Genomic DNA, 19,430 nt, shown 5'->3' with positions numbered 1-19,430 from the left:
CATAATTTTACCTGGAAGATTTTCAAAGCAGTGTTTGCACATTGCCCGTCATCACCATTAAACCTTATGAGTAATTTGCTACTGAGTGTTCTGGAAGCATTCATACATGGTCAGAGATGTTGCTACAGTGTAACTGGGGACAAACCACATGTATTTTTAGATTAAGGCAAACTTTAGAGCAAATCTTGCTTGTGCACTTTACTTGCTGAGCCTGATTCCCCAGTTTAAGGAAAATGCTCCCTCACAACATCAGATGAGATAATAAAAGAGAGGTGCCTCATGCAGGACCTGACATCAACTCTAAATAATCAGTAAATACCATCACTGCCCCTCCTTCCTCTGTGATGCTGTTAAAACAATGTAGATTTTATTCATAACCCATTTGACTGCTTTTCCATATGTTTTCTTATGGTTTTATTCACTCTCAAGATCCTTCAACAAAACCAAAGGATACAAATGAAGCTATTCTCATTTTAAAGGAGTGGGTAGTATATGTGTACATACATATATGGTCATATGACTGTACATCTGGTTCCTTATTATTTTTTTAAATTCCAGATGTGACACATATGCCTACACACACACACACACACACACACACACACACACACACATTTAATGCACTGATATTCTAGTATCACAAAAGGAATATGTCACCAGATGGAACTAGAGAGTCCAATAACTTCCTATACCAGTGTGCCATGATAAGGATGTATTGTCTGTCAAACAGTAGAAGTGTGTGCTAAGATACACATCATTAAATTTACTTGACAAATCAGTGGCAAATATTTCCCAGTTAACTAGCAAGAATGTCAATGGCATTTATTTGTGGTCTGCATTTAAGTGGAGTCCTAGTTGTTCTATTTCCCCATCTGGACCAGCAGAAGGCTGGAATACTGGTCTAAAGTTGGGCATGGGGTATGGTGGATACTGACCCCGTGATGGTTAGTTTTATGTCTCAACTTGGTTAGGCCATGGTACCCAGTTGCTTGGTCAAACACCAACTTAGATGTTGATGTGAAGGCATTTGTTGTTGTTGCTGCTGCTGCTGTTGTTAAGGTAAAAATTTAAATCAATGGACTTTGAGCACCACCAAAATGTGAATGGACCTCATCTAACCAGTTGAAGGCCCTAAGACTGAAGTTCCCCCAGAACAGGGAAGAATTCTGTCTCCATGCAGATTCAAGCCTGCTAATCCTCCTTGCAAACTTGAGATGCTGGCCTCTACAATAGTATGAGCCAATCTTTAAAATAAATCTCTTTCCATATATATATATATATATATATATATAATAAGTATAGATATCTACATATTATATTATATATCATGTTATGAATATCTGAAGGGGGTTGATGTTTGCCTGAATGTGCATATAGATGATTGATAAATAGATAAATATCCTGACTAATAGAGACCTTGAAGCTTCAAATTTGGTACTAAGTGTGGACTTGAGATATGGAAAAGTGAAAGTCAGGGAGGCAACCTAACCAAGATATCAGTAGGAAGGAGCAGGAAGAAAGAGAGACAGACAGACAGAGAGACAGAAACAGACCATATCCAAGGACATAACACTAGGAAAACCAAACCACTTCTTTCCTCCATGAAAATATTTCTCTTATTTAGACAAACTTAAATAATAGGCGAACAAACAGAATAGTGATTCTCTAATTGAATTGGCCAAAAAGGAATATTCAAAATTAAGATGATCTGCCATCTTCAGCCTTTCTTTCAGACTCCCCTTTCTTCCTAAAGATGACTGTGTCCAACAGTCATTAAACTTTGTTGTTAAGATCATTTTATGACCTTGGGATAAAGCCAGAAATCATTGACTATCTGAAGAACATTCTCTTTCTAGACTCAAAAAAACAATTACAAAATACATGCTGAAATTCCGCCCAAGACTTTTGTTTCTGCCAATCCTATAGAAACATGGCTGTGTTTACAGGGGTCTTGTTATTCCTTGTGAAGACACCAACTTCATGTGCATACCTCTAGACTCTGCCTTGAGCTCTTACCCTGAGCCATTCCTAAAACATTATTCTTAAAGAACCGAGGTATACTGAAGGAGATGGGGAGAAACCCCAAAGGTGAGGCTTAGGATTGTTGCATCTACACTTTTGTTTTAACTCTTGCTCCTGACATACTTTTAACACTGTGACTCTTAGCAGACCATCTTGGAAAGATGGCAAAGAGAATCTCTAGTCCCAGGTGACCCCTCAGAAGACACACACATGCATATCTGCACACACATGCACAAACACACATGAATATTACCCATCTATCACAATTTCTATACATCCTCTCAGTGAATGCCCATCGGCATCATGCTTTGTCCTCAGAACTATGGGGCAGCTTTCTTGTGATAAAATGAATTGCTTTTGTAGTTCACTCTTAGAGTATTGAGTTACTGGGTATTGTCCCCCTATTCATTATCAATAATTTCTGAGTGTCTCTAAACAGGGGCATGATCTTTGGGGAAGATTATGTCCTTTTACTAGAGGACCTGCCTATCCTCACTATCCCCAACAATTCAAAAGTCTACTTCTGGACTTGTTTTCACTTTCTATCACCATTTCCAGAAATGCATTAGCCAGGGTTCTGCTGCAATAATGTAATAATTACATTTGCTTACAAAACAAGCATTTATTCCACACGCACAGGTCTGCAGATCAGCTGATCCCAGTTGGATTCCAGGATTTGTTTATGGTTCCAGATTGTCCTATGTGTCTTCATTCCAGGACACAGACTGAAGGAGCAAGAGCTGCATGGGGCATGTATTAGCTTCATTGGGAGCTGAAGTTCAAAACGTCGAGCCAAACCATGATAACACATTTAAATCATCTACTCAGACACAACTCAAGCAAATTCTGCCTTCATTTCATGGGAAGAGGAAGTTCTACATGGGAATGAATGTCAGAGATTTGGTGGGGATGTACCCACTACCCCTCAAGTGAGAGGTACCAGTAAATCTCCAGATAAGGCACATGGATGGAGAACCCTTTGACAAAGAAGAAATGAGAATCCAGAATGATAATCCAGTCTACTACAAGGCTAAATTGTTATTGAAACATTTTATTGAATTAACTCTGGACTCTTTTTTTTTTTTTTAAGAATATTATTTTCTATATCCTTCTCCATGAGCTCCATGAGGACCCACAGGAGAAACGTCTCTGATTTCAGGTCCTGGATAGTTAGACTTCTGGCAAAAGATTGCTTTCATCTATACACACTCAGAAGTCTTTACATCAGATAGTTTCAGCTCACCTTCAACAATTGTACATGATGTAGGCTTACCCCTGGTTTCTCCCTTTATTTTCCTTTCAGCCTAATTTCTCACCTTCTTGTCATTCAGTTTGATCTCCATGTCTGTAGGCTATGTCCTTGTGTGTGTATGTATGTTTCTGTGTGTGTGTGTGTGTGTGCGCGTGTGTGTGTGTGAACTTATAGTCATTTCTATATCCTTTCTGTGACTAAGTAACACATCTAGGAAATTTAAACAATATAAATGACATGCAGAGAATAAATGAATTTCTTACCACCTTAACAATTCCCCACCCCAGAGGTAGCCACTGTGTTCAAATTGTGTGACCATGAGTCTTATCTATCAGAAGAATTGTAGTGCAGTTTCTGCCACAAGGAAATCCATGCATCTTAAATTTTGGAAGATACTGCCAATTGCTTTCCAAAAAAGTTTGTACTAGTTTATAGCCCAGTTAGCAATGTGTGAGAGACACTGTCATCCCACAACCTCACCAACACTGTGGTTTTTTGTTTTTGTTTTTGTTTTTGTTTTTTTTTTAAGATTTTATTTATTTATTTGAGGGAGAATGAGTGAAAGAGAGCATGAGAAAGGAGGAGGTCAGAGGGAGAAGCAGACTCCCCAAGGAGCTGGGAGCCTGATGTGGGACTCGATCCTGGAAGTCCAGGATCATGACCTGAGCCGAAGGCAGTTGCTCAACCAACTGAGCCACACAGGCGCCCCCCAACACTGTGTTTTATCACAGATTTCTCTCAACATGTTTTCAAAGTTTTCATCTTTGCCCACTGATAAGTGAAAACCTTATGTTACTATTTCTCTTTCTGTTCATATCCTTTGTAAATATATTTTTTCTTCTTGATTTATAAGAGCTCTTTATATATTAAAGAAATGAGTTTAGAAAATTGCATGTTAAGCAAAATAAGTCAGTCAGAGAAAGACAATTATCATATGATCTCTCTGATATGAGGAATTTGAGAGGCAGGACAGCGGGTTGTTGGGGGGTAGGGAAGGAAAAAAATGAAACAAGATATTATCAGGAGGGAGACAAATCATAAGAGACTCTTAATCTCATAAAACAAACTGAGGGCTGCTGGGGGATGGAGGGGGTGGGATAGGGTGGCTGGGTTATGGACATTGGGGAGGGTATGTCCTATGGTGAGTGCTGTGAAATGTGTAAACCTGATGATTCACAGACCTGTAACCCTGAGGAAAATAATACGTTATATGTTAATGAAAAATTAAAAATTAAAAAATAAATTAATTAAAATTAAAATTTTAAAAAAGGAAAATAGCGTGTTATTTGAAAAGTAGCAAGCCTTTTTGAAATTGGATAAATAGCTAGACACATGCAGAGATGAATGGAGTAAGTGAAGAATGACCACTTAAAACACATATTTGGGAAAGTATGAGCTAGTGCTTGGACCTAGCAAGAAATCTGGATTTTCCCATGCTTCTGTCACCGTCCTCACTCCTCACTTTGAAGCTGAACATTTTGGTGTTATGATCTCTCCCGGGCAGGACAGAACTCCTTATTTACTTGGTGGAAATGGGGTAAATGACCTCTCCCTGGGAATACACTGTTTCTTTGACAGCTCTCTGGCATAATAGATATTTCTGAGAATTTGTCAAATGCCCTGGATAAATGTTGCATTTTTATACACAAGAGCCTAAGTACACGGACCTCATATTAAGCCAAACCATCATGTTTCCAGGTAACATGTGCATATAATCAGCTTGTGTCACTCGAGCAAGGCCTACCTCAATGTGCTAGCAAGAAAAAGGAGCAAAGTTTTTGAATGTTGGCATACAGATGACAAACACATCTGCCTGCAATCCCAGCCCCAGGCCCATCCAAGTGTTGGTGTGGTCATGGCCAATTCACTTAAAAGCCAATGTTTCCAACCTCACATTAGTAAGAATACAATGTTTCTAGTTCTTCCTCACTTGCAGTTTGGAGGGGTTTTGTCATTATTATTCAAAAAAGAACAGCTCTTTTTTGCTGCGGCACTGATTTGGCTTCTAGACCACAGCTGTCCTGAGGCTGGTCTTCTCAGCAGTGGTTTGCATTTGTGGGAATTCAGAAATCTTCATGCCTCCTCTGTTCTTCCAAAAATCTAAATCATCCTTGATGCTTTAAAATGAAGCAATATCTTCAGAACTAAAAAAGAGCATTCTTGCAATTGTTCTGGTATTTTTAACCATTTGCAAATAAGTTAGGTTTCTTTAAAACAGAATGAAACCATCTAGAACTTCAAATATTTGAGTAAATTATGTATGGGCTATTAACAGCATTAAACTCCGCATTCAAATCAATTTCAGTGGATAGAATTTGGGGCTTGTTTTTGCAGTATAAAAACTGAGTACTTCTGAAAAATTGTGGTAATGCCAAATAACCATATCTCCTGCATTGCCTGCTTTCCAGCCATTCATTTTGCTTTATGTTATTCCTGTATTTACCTATTTGTACATAACTTGCTCAAGAAGAAATGTAAAATTGACATGGTGAAATAGCCATGGCTAGGATTAAAGGTTGTTGCCCATGCATCACTGAATAAGTTTTCCGGTCACTTTTTAATTAATGTAATAAACTACTTTTGGGGTTCCTAGAACGACAAGAATTTATTTTAGTAAGTTAAAACTTAACAAGCAGCATTTAAACAATCAAACAGCATTTCACAGTATCCAAATAGAGTTTGGCCAACATGATGGAAAGAAACTTCCTGTGCCATCCAGTCCATCCTTAAGTAGATACAAAGAGCCCCTCCTGTTGAGTGCAAGATCTACACGGAATTTGGGTTACAAGAGCACTGTGTCTCATCTCACATTTAGTTTTTTATTTAGTAGAAACAAATTGCATTATAGTTCTCACCTACTTAACTCAAAGGGGTATCAGGAAAATAACATAGTATTTAAATTGTTTCAAATAGTAGACTAGGAAAACAAAGTCACTTTCTCTTCTTTGTGATTTGGAAGAATCAGTTAAATCATTTTTTGGAATATTCTCAATACTTTAAAATAGAATGTATATAGGATACCTCGGTGGCACAGTCAGCTAAGCATCTGACTCTTGGTTTTAGCTCAGATCATGGTCTCAGGATTATGAGATCGAGCCCCATGTCCAGGCCCCACACACTGCACAGAGTTCGCTTAAGACTTTTTCCCTCTCTCTCTGCCCATACCCACCGTGCACTCTCTCTCTCCTTCTCAAATAAATTAATTAATCTTTAAAAAAATCAAATTTATGAAATCATACATACATATGAAGCTCATAAAATTAAATTCACAAATATGATTAATTCATGAATTGATATGAATATATGGTTGCATATGTGTGTGTTTGTGTGTGTGTGTGTGTGTGTGTATATATATATATATATATATATATATATATATAGTCTTCAAAGGCAAACTCTCCTGTATATGCGAATTGTTCACTGCCAACAGAACAGCAACATTTTTTTCCCCTTAACTAAGATTTAAAATTTGACTTCACCTGTCAGAAATTCAATGGCACATGTCATAAATTCACAAAAATCCTCTGAAACTGGTTTTGAAAAAAATTCACAAGGTTAAACTAAGAAATGGACTGTTACAGCTAAGAAATATATACATCCAGCATTGCTAAAGCTCTGGTATCTGATCATTGGAATTTCAGGGTTGAAAGGAATTAGGAGGAGCGCCTGGCTGGCTCTGTCAGTGGAGCATGCAACTCCTGGTCTCTGGGTCATGAGTTCAAGCCCCACTTTGGGCATAGAGCTTGCTAGAAAAAAAGAAAAGGAAAGGGAAAAGAAAGAAAGGGGCTTTAGGAGTCATCTTGAGATACACTTTCCTAATGGTGAACAAGTCTATATTCGAAAATTCTGTTTTAAAAAAGAGAATTTAATGTTCAGCCCTTAAAACCCTAAATTCAGAAAGAAGACTTGGACTATAGTTATTACAGCAGTGACCCATGGCTCAGATGCCACATGACATTTATTTCTGTTTCTCAACTGCTAGTCTGCACACGTCCAAGGAAACCCAAGCAAGACTGAGCCAGGGCTCTTTCCTTCCCACACATCTCCACCCCCACTTCCTCTGCTTTGTTACTCTTTCCTGCTACCCGTCGGGCCCCAGGCTCATGGTATTTCTCCATTCATTCCCTCAGCATCTGATCCTGGCCATGTCCCTGTGACCCAGCCGCTGTATAGTTTCTGGTGGTCACCGACTCTCAACCCACCTGCCTGCTATTCTACCCCACCATTTACATGAGCCTGAACCTAGCACTACCTGGCTGTCTCCACCCTCAACAACCCCCAGCCCCACACACACATTCAATCCACAAGTCTTTGTACCTCCAAAATATTCCTCAATTCCATTGTCCCCTTCCCCATTGTAGCCACCCCTCTGGGCCACTGAAGTCCTGGGTCTGCACTGGGACTGACCATATCTCCTGGGCTCCTCACTTGCAGTCCTGCCTTGGGGGGGTGGGAGTAGGGACTCAGCAGCCAGCACCATCTTTTTATAACAAACAACACTATCTGGCTCCTCCCCCAACCTCGGCTTAGGCTCCCCTCCTACAGAAGGTGAAATCCCAGCCCCCTCCCCAGGGCCCACCTAGCCCTGCTGGCCTCCCAGTGGCCTCCCTTCTAAGCCCTTCTGTCCACCCGACAGTCTTCCTAAATCCCCAAGTACCACTCGCTGGAGAGCTCCCTGCCGCCACTGGCTTCTGCCAGCCACTTTAGGCAAAAGGAATACAAGTGGCTCGTGGATGAGTCTGCTTGGGCTGCCGGCACAAAGCACCACAGACTATGTAACTGCAAACATGAGAGATTTCTTTTCTCTCAGTTTTCAGGCTCCCCCTGTCAGCACAGGAGTCAGTCCCCAGGCATCTACTGCTTGTTTCAAGTCCAGGGCACAGTGACTGCCTGCCCTTGCTGCATTTCTCCTGGGAAGACCCAGCCCCCACATCAGACAAAGCCAGCTGCAGCCTCCGCCCCACCTGCAGCCTGTACCCGGTCTCCACACATCTCCTGGCCATCCTGGATTTCCTTTGTGTGCCTCACATTCTACTTCCAGATGGATCTATATGGGCTTCACAAGACATTTTTTTATGCTTTGAATGTGAATTCCTGAAAATACTATCAGTGATAAAGAAATGCTTGGCTATGGGGGAGGGAGAGAGGGCGAGAGGAAGGAAGGAAGGAAGGAAGAGGGAGGAGGGAAGGAAAGAAGAAAAGATGGTGGGAGGGATGGAGGGAAGGAAGGAAGGAAGAGGGAGGGGGAGGGAGGGAAGGAAGGAAGGATGGAAGGAAGGGAAGGAGGAGGGGACGGGAGGAAGGAAGAGAGAGACACTGTGTGGCCACAGAGATTTATTTCCTCTCAGTTCTGGAGGCTGGAAGTCCAAGACCAAGTTGCCAGCATGGTCACTTCCTGGTGAGCACTTTCATCCCCCCTTGCACAGGGCCACCTCTTCCCTGTATTTTGCCTGGCAGAGAGCCCTGGTGTCTCTTCCTCTTCCTCTAATGGCACCAATCTCATCATAAAATCTCCATCCTCATGACCTCATTCAAACATAATTATCTCCCAAATGCCCTATTTCCAAATACCACCACTTAGGGGGTTAGGACATCAACACAAGAATTTGGAAAGGATAAATTCAGTCCTTGGCAGTAGGAAAGACAGAGCTAGAGGATTTTGCACATGAGAGATATGAACAAAATTGGCATAAAACTGTCTCTATAACTTTATTGCTACTTCCCCCAGCTTTGCTTCCCCTGAGCTCCTGAGTCATACGTTTCTAACCAAAATCAGAAAGTGCCAGGCCTCTGCTTCCCACATCACTCAAGGTGAGAGCCAACATTCTCACAGGCACTGCACGATTGATAGGCTCACCTCCAGGAACTCATTCCTCAACTCCCCTGCTCAGTCCCACCCCTGGTTCTTACCCTGGCTTCAGGTTATGAGCTTTTCTGTTCTCTGGCTTCTGGGAAAACAGTGAGCCTGGACTCTCCAAGCCCTTCCTTCCATCCCCAGGGGTCTAGCCTCAAAGGCATTTTATCTGCCAGGATCCCCTGGCCAGCATCTGGATAAATCTTTCCTCCTAAAGCCCTCTACATTCCATCTACCTACCCTGTCTCGTCTCTTTCCCTAACATTGCTCACCCCTATCACAGTGTTTATTTAGCTGCTGGTTTGTCTGTTTGTGTTCATCTCTTCTCACCAAAAATGAAGGTCCATAAGGGTGCGATTTTATCAGTTTGAACTGCTGCGTCCCCAGTGCCGGAGTAGGACAGGTCCTCAAGTGAGATTTGTTGACTCAATGAATGAATTCCATTAACAAACTGAAAAACAGATGAAAAGAACTAGAAACTTGGGTCTATCTTTCTCCCCCTTATTATTGACAGGGATTTTTAGTCATCAGGGATGCATCTGACTTGAAGCAAATTCTCTATGCCTTGGGAGTTCATTCAATTGTCCAGAAGAACATTCCACCTGAAATGTCTTTGCTGGTGTTCCATCCAATCAGCCACAAGTAGTACACACAACAGCCACGCTCAAGGTGGGTGGGATGTCATTCCCACGAGTCCCATGTGTTCCACAAATGACACCCTGTGCTTGGGCACCTGGGAATCAGGCATTCTCAGAATACTATCTTGTTCCCAGCCATTATTCTCTTGCTGGTGAAGGCACATCAGAATCCAAGTGAGAATGACATATGACAGCAAGACACGGTGACTTGGAGAGAATAAGATGAATTTATTAATAGAAAAAGTAATCTGAACGTGTGTTTTTATGTCTTTACCAACAAGGCTGTATATTCACAATGTCTGTGTCCTGTGATGCTCTGAGTAAAACCACCAGACCAAATGAGACTATGCAATTACCACAAAGATACAGGTTATAATTCTGCTAAGACTTTCTTGATTAGACAGAGTCGCCATTTGTCTACAAGGTACAACTTGCATGCAGGTATGGAGGGTGAATCTAGCAGGCACAGAATCTGATGTTCCACCCATGTCCCCACACCTCCACCACCTCCAGAAGTGCTGCCCATCTTCTAAACACCAGCACCTGCATTTCTCAACCACAGGGGATTCTCTAGCATTTTCCACCATGTGGCAGGCCAGAAGTGTATTTTAGGAATAGCCCTCACAATGACCAGCTGGACTTGGTGTGCAAATACCCCAGCTCCCTGAGGTCTAGTTGTGTTCCATACTGTTTTCCAGGGTTCTCCAGATGGATTTAGCCCAGTGGCCCATGGAGACAGATGGACTGATGATACACCCATTATGGGCTGTGTTCTGTGTCTCACTTCCCTATACTCTTTATTTTATTTTTATTTTATTTTTTCAGTGTTCCAAGATTCATTGTTTATGCACCACACCCAGTGCTCCATGCAATACACACCCTCCTTAGTACCCACCACCACGCTGACCTAACCCCCCTCCCCTCCAAAACCCTCAGTTTGTTTCTCAGAGTCCACAATCTCTTATGGTTTTTCTCTCTCCACCCCAATTTGCCCCAATTCACTTTTCTTTCCTTCTTCTAATGTCCTCCATATTATTCCTTATGCTCCACAAGTAAGTGAAACCATATGATAATTGATTCTCTCTGCTTGACTTATTTCACTCAAGATAATCTCCCCCAGTCCTGTCCATGTTGATACAAATGTTGGGTATTCATTCTTTCTGATAGAGGCATAATATTCCATTGCATATATGCACCATATATTCTTTAGCCATTCGTCTGTTGAAGGGCATCTTGGCTCTTTCCACAGTTTGGCGATTGTGAACATTGCTGCTATGAACATTGGGGGTAATCACTCACTTTCTATACTCTTAACAGAGTTTCCTGAGATCACCTCCTGAATCAACTTTTCTCTCTGCTTCTGGGAGAATGCAAAACAGGAATAGAATTATTGAAACTTGAAGGAAATAGACCACTCATCCCCACCTTATTTTGCAAATGGAGAAACTGAGACTCAAGAGCTAACTATTTCCCCAAGAATGCAATAATTCACCATTCATTCCACCACACCCTCTCTCTCCAGATTTAACCTGGGAATAAGATGAGCAAATATCTTCTTAGTATTTCATATCCTAGAATCTGCCACCCTCTGGATACTGTGTTGTAACAATCAGTAGATATTTTATATTCATAGAAACATTTTATTTAAAAATAATTTTATGCTTTGACATACTTGAAATTCTTAAGAAAACCAATTTCATCATTACAATAAATGCCAACTTCACACTTTTCAATAAATTCAACACATTTCTTCAGATATAAAAGTAAAATCAACTTGAACTGAAACACATAAACACAGCAGGAGTCTCAGAAGTATAAATATATAACTAGGTTGTGAGGTTGCCGGTTCAAGGAAGAAAGGCAGTAAGGGAGCCCCCACACAAGGCTGGACCCCCAGCCCTTCTGCAGCAGAGAGAAAGGGCGGGCTGGGGCAAGGAACTGCTGCTAAAACTCTCATTCCAGAATCTCTGCCTCTGGCAGCCGGGTGCATTGCAAAAATCACTTCAGAAGTCAGACAGGAATATTGCTGCCACCAGAAATGAACTGTGTAGAGAGAACTCTTTGGTGACCTGTCATCGATGGGAAGGCACTGCCAGCAGTCAGCCTGAGTGGCTTTGCAGTGGATGAAAAGCCTTCCTTAGCATTCTAATTTATGGTAGGCTATATAGGTTGGGACTCTACTAATGGCTTCCTTGTGTGCAAGGCGTTCTCTGTGACTTCAAAGAGTGACCACTGGGTGGAAAGAGAAGATTAGGGAATGAGGACTGCTATCTTGACCAGCACTGAGATTAAGTGGAACCTGGGACTTTAGGAAAGTCAATGAGGACTTTAAATAAAATAAGAAAAGGGAAGAACGTATTTCGTTTTTTGTGAGCAGTTGAAATGACTTGATAATTGTCTTTTTTTTAATGTGCTTTTGATGCTAATTTTTTTAATTTATTTTTTATTATTATGTCCAATTAGCCAGCTTGTAATACATCACTAGTTTTTGATGTAGTGCTCAATGATTCTTTGGTTGCGTATAACACCCTGTGCTCATCACCGCACAGGCCAATGCTAATTTTTTTGACACTGATTTTTTCATCTGATCCTTCATCCCTTGGTGCTCACTGATCAGGAAGAGAAGAATAACAGGGACAATTCAGACCCCCCCCCCCAAAAAAAAACCACAGCAACTGATCACCTCAAGCACACTTCCATTTGGCTTTGCAATGCAGGGTATGTTCTTTGAAGCTGTGTTAGTAGTTCTAATTTTTCGGATTTTGTTTATCTTAATGCTATTTTTGAGTGTCTACTAGTATCCATTAGCATATCATTGCTTCAGGGGATTCAAATTCTTACAAGACATGGTTCCTGCTCAAGTAGAGAGAGCAAAGATATGAATGTAAGAGATGAGAATTATGTTAGGTGAGGAGACTGTTAAAGATGAGATTTTGGGGGTACCAAGTTCCCTCAAAATGGGATGCTTCACTCTCCATGAGCCAAGTGGTGAGAAGAGCAAAACCTTGGGAGTCAAATATTGGTCTGAGTTGGAACCTCAACTCAGCTGTTAACTTGCCATGGACCCTTGCTCACTGAGTTGCAATGTCATCTGTAAAATGAAATTATCACCTACATTTAAGAAATGCTTGGAACAGCCAATATTAAATTGATGTAGATTAAGACCTGCTGACTGGGGAGGCACAATTCATCCACATGGAATGGGCAGGTAGCTCTTCAGCCTCCAAGTTCCTACTTGGGCAAGGTGAAAACCGTAAGGTCTCTTGACTGAGGCACAGTTTCAACGCACCTTCATAAAGGAAATAAAGTCACAGAGGTATTCCTTACAGATCCCAGAATGGGGCAGGCGGGGGCACACAGTGAGCCAGGGAATGGCAGTCCTCTCTCCTAGGTCACTAGCAAGCAGGAGATGGAGAAAAGGCAAGCTAGCACCTACTACTTATAGGTGGTTGAGGCAGAGGTCACTAACTTGCTGTGGGCTCAAATCTAAATGCTTCTTTTCAAAGGTGCCCCAGGAATAGCAAAGTGAGAACTTATGACAAAAATCCTAAACTCAAACCTTTATTTAAATGCCCAGTCTCAGGGCACCTGGGTGGCTCAGTAGGTTAAGCATCTGCCTTTGGCTCAGGTCATGACCCCAGGGTTCTGGGATTGAGTCCCACAACAGACTCCTTTTTCAGTGGGGAGTCTACCTCTTTCTCCCTCTGTTCCTACCTTTGCTTGTGCAATATCTCTCTCTATCTCTCTCTATCTCTCTCTCTCAAATAAATAGATAAATAAATATCTTAAAAATAAATAAATAAATACCCAGACTCGGTGTGAATAGGGTAATCATCTTTTAAACTGTGTAGACAACAACTCAGAATAGTTGTGTGCTCATCACATCTTGTCACATTCTTTTGAAAAGCACTGAGTGTTATCTGCAAACAATGAATCATGGAACATTACATCAAAAACTAATGATGTACTGTATAGTGACTAATGTAACATAAAAACAAAGTTATTAGAAAAAATAAAATTAAATTAAAAAATAAAATAAAATAAAAAATAAGGAAATTATGTCTTTACAATTCAGTATGTTCCACTAGACTAAGGCGTCACAGGGACAGAAAACTCCTATTTCTCTGCATCCTCAATGCCTGGCACAGTAAGTGTTCCATCTCTGTCTGTGTCCTTACTGATCTTTCATGGACACACTAAAGAGGATATTTCCTCCTTGGAGAAGCTGAAGTGATGACTTGCCAACAAGCCCAAAGCCACTTGGATGACATGTGGCAGCCAAACACTAGATCCCAGCCCATGTGACCTCTGCTAAGATGTCACCGTCCGTGGCTGCAGTGAAGTCAGTGGTTCATGAGCCGCCGAGCAGGAGGGGATTGGCCAATCACTGTCACTCTGGGAGGAAATTCTTATGAACAAAATTTGTGAAAGGAAAACCAAGACGTTCATACCAAAATGCAAATGTCATTTGCATCTAAATCCAAAATGCCACCGTATTGTTATTACACAAAAATGATAAGACGAGAGAGGGAAAGCCAGCTTCCAGTGCTAGTCATGCCATGTGACATCATTCTCTGTGTCTGCCTGCTCTCAGCTGATACACGGTGGGGGGTGGGGGCAGGGCGGGGCATGAAGTCTGGAGATGTAGGCTTGCTTTCAAATTCTTCAGTGCTCCTCAAATGAAAGTCTTTTCCATTTGCAGTAACTCTGAGGAGTTGAAGGGTGATTTCCTCTCACAAGCAGGCTCCATTTGTTCGGTACATTACAATTCCCAAATTGTGACCTGGGAGAATTCTCCTTAAGCTCTATTATCTTGTAGTCAACAGAATATAGATTTGCATGCCATAAAGATGTCTGGTTAGTGCATTGCTTATATCTTGGGATGGTGGATGGCACTCAGAGCAAAAACATTTCCTGAAGAAGTTTCTCAGAATTCATAAGCCTGGGCTGCATCTCAGGCTGCTGGGATTGGAATTTTTAATACACAATCTCCCCCTCAGTTGTAGGTCATTTAGCTAGATTATGTAATGTCACCCAAGGTACTAAGAAAGTAAGGTTTATCTTGATCCTCTTAGGCTGACATTGCCTGAGTTGCCCTGTGGGTTGCACTGTATTCTCTGTTCATAACTCTTGCCTCCTTCCCACTCTTGCCATGAGTCATGGTGAACTGACTTTACTTCTTCACCCACTGACAATGGGCCTGACCCTGTGAGGTACTTTGGCCAATGAAATGGGCAGAAGTGACAGTGTGCCAGTTCAGAGCCTAGGCTTTAAGAAACATTACATGTTCCTTCCCATCCTTCTTGAGTTTCTACCATCACCATGAAAAGATTACATCTTGAGTCACCTACTCCATCATTAGAGACAGATGCAGGAAACCTAAACCCACTAGACACTTGGAATCAAGCTTCACTCACTGATCTGCAGTCCTATGATTAAGAAAATATTAATAATTGTTGTTTTGTGTTGCTGACATAGATTTTGATAATTTATTACACAGAAGTATTGCAGTCACTATCAGACTAATACACCCCGTAGAGCTAAGAATTATGTGAACCTTCTTTTTTTTTTTAAGATTTTATTTATTTATTTGACAGAGAGAGACCACAAGTAGGCAGAGAGGCAGGCAGAGAGAGAGAGAGAGGAGGAAGCAGACTCCCTGCTGATCAGAGAGCCTGATGCGGGACTTGATCCCAGGACCCTGAGATCATGACCTGAGCCGAAGGCAGCGGCTTAACCCACTGAGCCACCCAGGCGCCCTTATGTGAACCTTCTTAGTCTCTGATATAATGAGTCGTACTGCCCCCTCCGCTCCTTCAGTAGCCTCATTAATTTATTTGAATGGATGTTTTCTAAGAACAGAAGGATTTCATAGGAACAGGGGTAGCATCTGAAGAAAGGTTATTCTATATCTCTTTGGTCTAAAAATCTACTGGTGAGTAGATGTCAGTTTGACCAACTTACATAAATGAATGTGGGAAATAAAGGGAGGGGATTATTCTTTGTTACTATCTGGTCTTGGTGAGAGACAGGCATATTTCTCCCTTATGGGCCCTATTGCTCCAGGATTTGGGACACAAGTATGCTTTGCTTTCCCTCAACAAGACTCCATAGGAAATAAAGACATCAGGCTCATACTATGTTTTTATAACTCTGTATGAAACCCAAATTATCCTAAAAGCTTTTGGATAAACTGTCCCAGAGGTTGGATGTAAATCTCAATAATCTGGACCAGAGAGAAATCTGGAAACTGGCCTGATGCTTCCTGCCCCTTTCACTCTGCCATGGACTCAAGTGTGGTTTCTGAAAAGCTCTTCCTTTCTTTCAAAAACACCATGGAAGGAAGGCTCTTTGTTCACAGCTGGGAGCACAAGTAAAGCTTTCGAGAGTTGGATAGATACCTTGGTGTTCTTGTTCTTTGGGGTCACACTTAGTGACCTGACTGAGGAAGGCAGCTTTCTGGCAGAACATGGCCCTAAGCAATAGAGACAAGAGTCTTTGAAAAGACTATTTGGGGGACTCTTTGGGGTTTGGCAAGACCACGTCCCAGCAGGAAATACTTGAAGGATACTTCAAGTATCCTTCTTGAAGGATATGTCCTACTTGAAGGACATACAATGTTGTTGGCTTCCACAGATGTTTATATAGCACTGACTAAAGATATAAATACCTCCCCATTTTTCTAAATGGTTCTATGTCATTTTATGATATGCCATTTTCAATCTTCTTTCAGCATTTAAAGCAAAAAAAGGGGGGGATGAAATTAAGGTTTTGCAGACATGAGCAACAAGAAAGATAATATTTATTGAGTACTCATTAAGTATCCCATGCTACCTTGTATTTTTATATCTCATTTGGTCCACTCACAAAAACAAAAAAAAAACAGGAGGTAGATTATTAGTGTCATTTTTTCAATAAGAAGAAAACTGGACTTAAAGAACTTAACAACTTGACTACAGGACTGAAAATGGTAGGTTAAAATCCCTGTCAATCTGATTTCAAGGCGGGTTCACTTAACTGCTACCTTGTGTTGGAAGAGTGTCCATGCCTTAAAAACTCATCTGTCATGAGTTGAGTAGGAAGACATCAACACAGATGGGGATAAAAGCAACAAAAAATACAGTTTAAAATGAAAAACATAATATTTTTTTAATCACACTAACTCCATTTTGTGCATCAGTTCATTCAGGAAAAGATTTCATAACTCTGCCTTGTGAAGAGAAATAAAATAGACATGGGGTATTTTATTTTACCATATCTGTTTCTCATAAGCTGACATGTCACTAGCACTCCTGTCACTGAACAAGAGAATATTCTATTTGAATCCTACTTTTCTACACCATGTGGACTATCATTATTGAATCCTAGAAATCTGTTTATAATTTAATCAGGGTATAGATTACATTGAGATGAGACCCAAAACTTCTTTAACAACTATTGTCAAAAACTGATTCTTGGACTAATAGTGTACCAAAAAAAGAGTAACAATAGCACAGGATAAAAATCTCAGAAATAATGTCATCCAGGATTTCATTGTGAAAGAAGAGATATTTTTAAACTACACCAGTCTGGCCTGTCTAGGCCTCTACTGCTATCAACCTATACCCCCTGACCCATGGAAATTCAATTTCTCCTGACCCATTTGTCTCTAGAAAAAAACCTACAATTCACATCTTGCCTTCAACATTTTTTGTGCTGTGACAGTAATGGCCACACTTGCCAGCCTCCTCTACCAGCTTCTTTCCTTTCAAACTTTGCTGTTGTTGGTAATTCATGAAAACAAACCCTTCTTTACCCTCAGATGTACTTTCTGGTTTCCTTCCCACTCTGCCTCTCTGTGCCCTCAGTGCCAAGCATAACACACACACATAAAAACTCAAACTCTCTCACAGGCACACACACTCTCATATACTCTCAGGCACATTCACACACCAGGGCACACACTCACACACTTGCATACATACACCCACAAATATACACACTCACACGCAAACACATTCAGGCACATACTCACACACATGCACCCTCACACACACCCTCAGGCTCATGCACACACAAGCACACATTCACACATATACATAGATTCACACATATGTTCACCCTCACAATACACACACTCACATAGACACACTCAGACACACATTCACAGACATTCACATGCAAATATATGCTCAGGCACACACTCACACACATACACACATACTCACACACGTACTTTCAGCCACATACAAATACTCAGACACACACACTCACAAACATACACTCCACAAATACACACACACATACTTTCAGGCATATACACACTCAGGCGCGCGTGCACACACACACACACACTCACATACACTCACTGGGAAATCGGTCAGCTGTGTCCCAATGAGAAGTGAATATATATGCCTCTGAGGCTCTGCGCTCTTCTGTGCCCTGCCCAGCTGCTCTTTTTGCCTGTCTCATTTACTTTCTGCTCCTCCTCCTTCTCCTTAAAACCTTGTGAAAACTCCAGAGATTTCCTGCCGCTTGGACTCTAGTCAGAGGTTTCTATGACCCATGGACATTCTGCATTCTCCTCCACCCATTTGTATTTCCCCCAAAGGTGAGCTGGGCTTTAGACATTGTTCTATCCTCTATATATTGGTTAAAATAATTAGAGATTCATTAAAATAACAATAAAAATATGTAATATAAAACAGAAATTAAATACACAAATTATATAAATGCATAAACTACAACCCACAGAGGAGGGAAAAAATGTAATAAGAAAAATAAATCATGAAACTTTACCCAATCTAATCAGTGGCAATAAAGGAGAAAAAAGAAACATTAAAAAAAAGTAGGTCAAGTCAAATAAAAATGTAGGGTGAGAATAAACAAGTTCAAATGTTTCAATAACCACAACATACAAGAATAGATGAAATTCACCAAACAAGTGGAGCTGGTCAGATTAAAATAAAACAAAACACAAAATACAGCTCTACACTACTAATAAGCCACACCTACAACTTAAGCTAAAGGCTAAAAGAAATATGAAAAAAGAAAGGTAACAGCTGAAACAAAGGTTGGAAAAATAAATGTCAGGTAAATACTAATCAGAAGGAAGACAGATAAACTATGTTAAAAGCAGACAAAAATAGATTTAAAGACAAAAAACATTAGAAATAGAGAAGCCCAGAGCATTATGATAAAATATCCACATCTCCAGAAAGATTTAATAATTCTAAACTTGAATGTATCTAATAAAGTTGCCTCAAAATTCATAAAGCAAAAACTGAAAAACCCAAAACAAGATAGTAACACTCTTATTATTATACAGGATTTCAAGTTGCTGTCATTAGTTATTGATGTGCCCAATACAACAATAACAACAAAAAATTAAATATTTAGCATTATCAACAAATTTGAAGAAGTCATCTAGTCAATATGGTGTTTCTTTTTTTTTTTTTTTTGGTACAAAAATTAGGGTTAGGAGGAGAAAAAAGATGAAAATAAGAACTACTTCAAACTTTAAAACACTGATCCAAATTGCTACTAAGTATCAATTATAAATTATATACTCTTCATTAATAAACCATGAAATATTTTATTTTGAAGTACATGAGATGTCGACTAAGCTATACTCAAAGAAAAACTTACAACATTCCTGCATTTATCTAAAAATGAAAAAGAGGAT

General features: G+C 40.5%; 1 long non-coding RNA gene across 2 annotated transcripts in view; it reads right to left on the bottom strand.

Moving 5' to 3' along the window:
• The window catches only part of LOC116595335, a 91,525-nt gene that overhangs the window by 30,779 nt on the left and 41,316 nt on the right, over positions 1-19,430 (bottom strand). For both annotated transcript variants that reach the window (XR_004287620.1, XR_004287619.1), the window contains exons 2-3: positions 13,574-13,686; positions 12,882-13,055 (exon numbers count right to left, since the gene is read on the bottom strand). This is a non-coding gene — a long non-coding RNA (uncharacterized LOC116595335). The remainder of the gene's footprint in view (positions 1-12,881; positions 13,056-13,573; positions 13,687-19,430) is intronic.

Source organism: Mustela erminea, chromosome 7 (genome assembly GCF_009829155.1).
Source record: "Mustela erminea isolate mMusErm1 chromosome 7, mMusErm1.Pri, whole genome shotgun sequence".
Classification (NCBI taxonomy): domain Eukaryota; kingdom Metazoa; phylum Chordata; class Mammalia; order Carnivora; family Mustelidae; genus Mustela; species Mustela erminea.
This window is presented reverse-complemented; position numbering and strand designations above follow the sequence as displayed.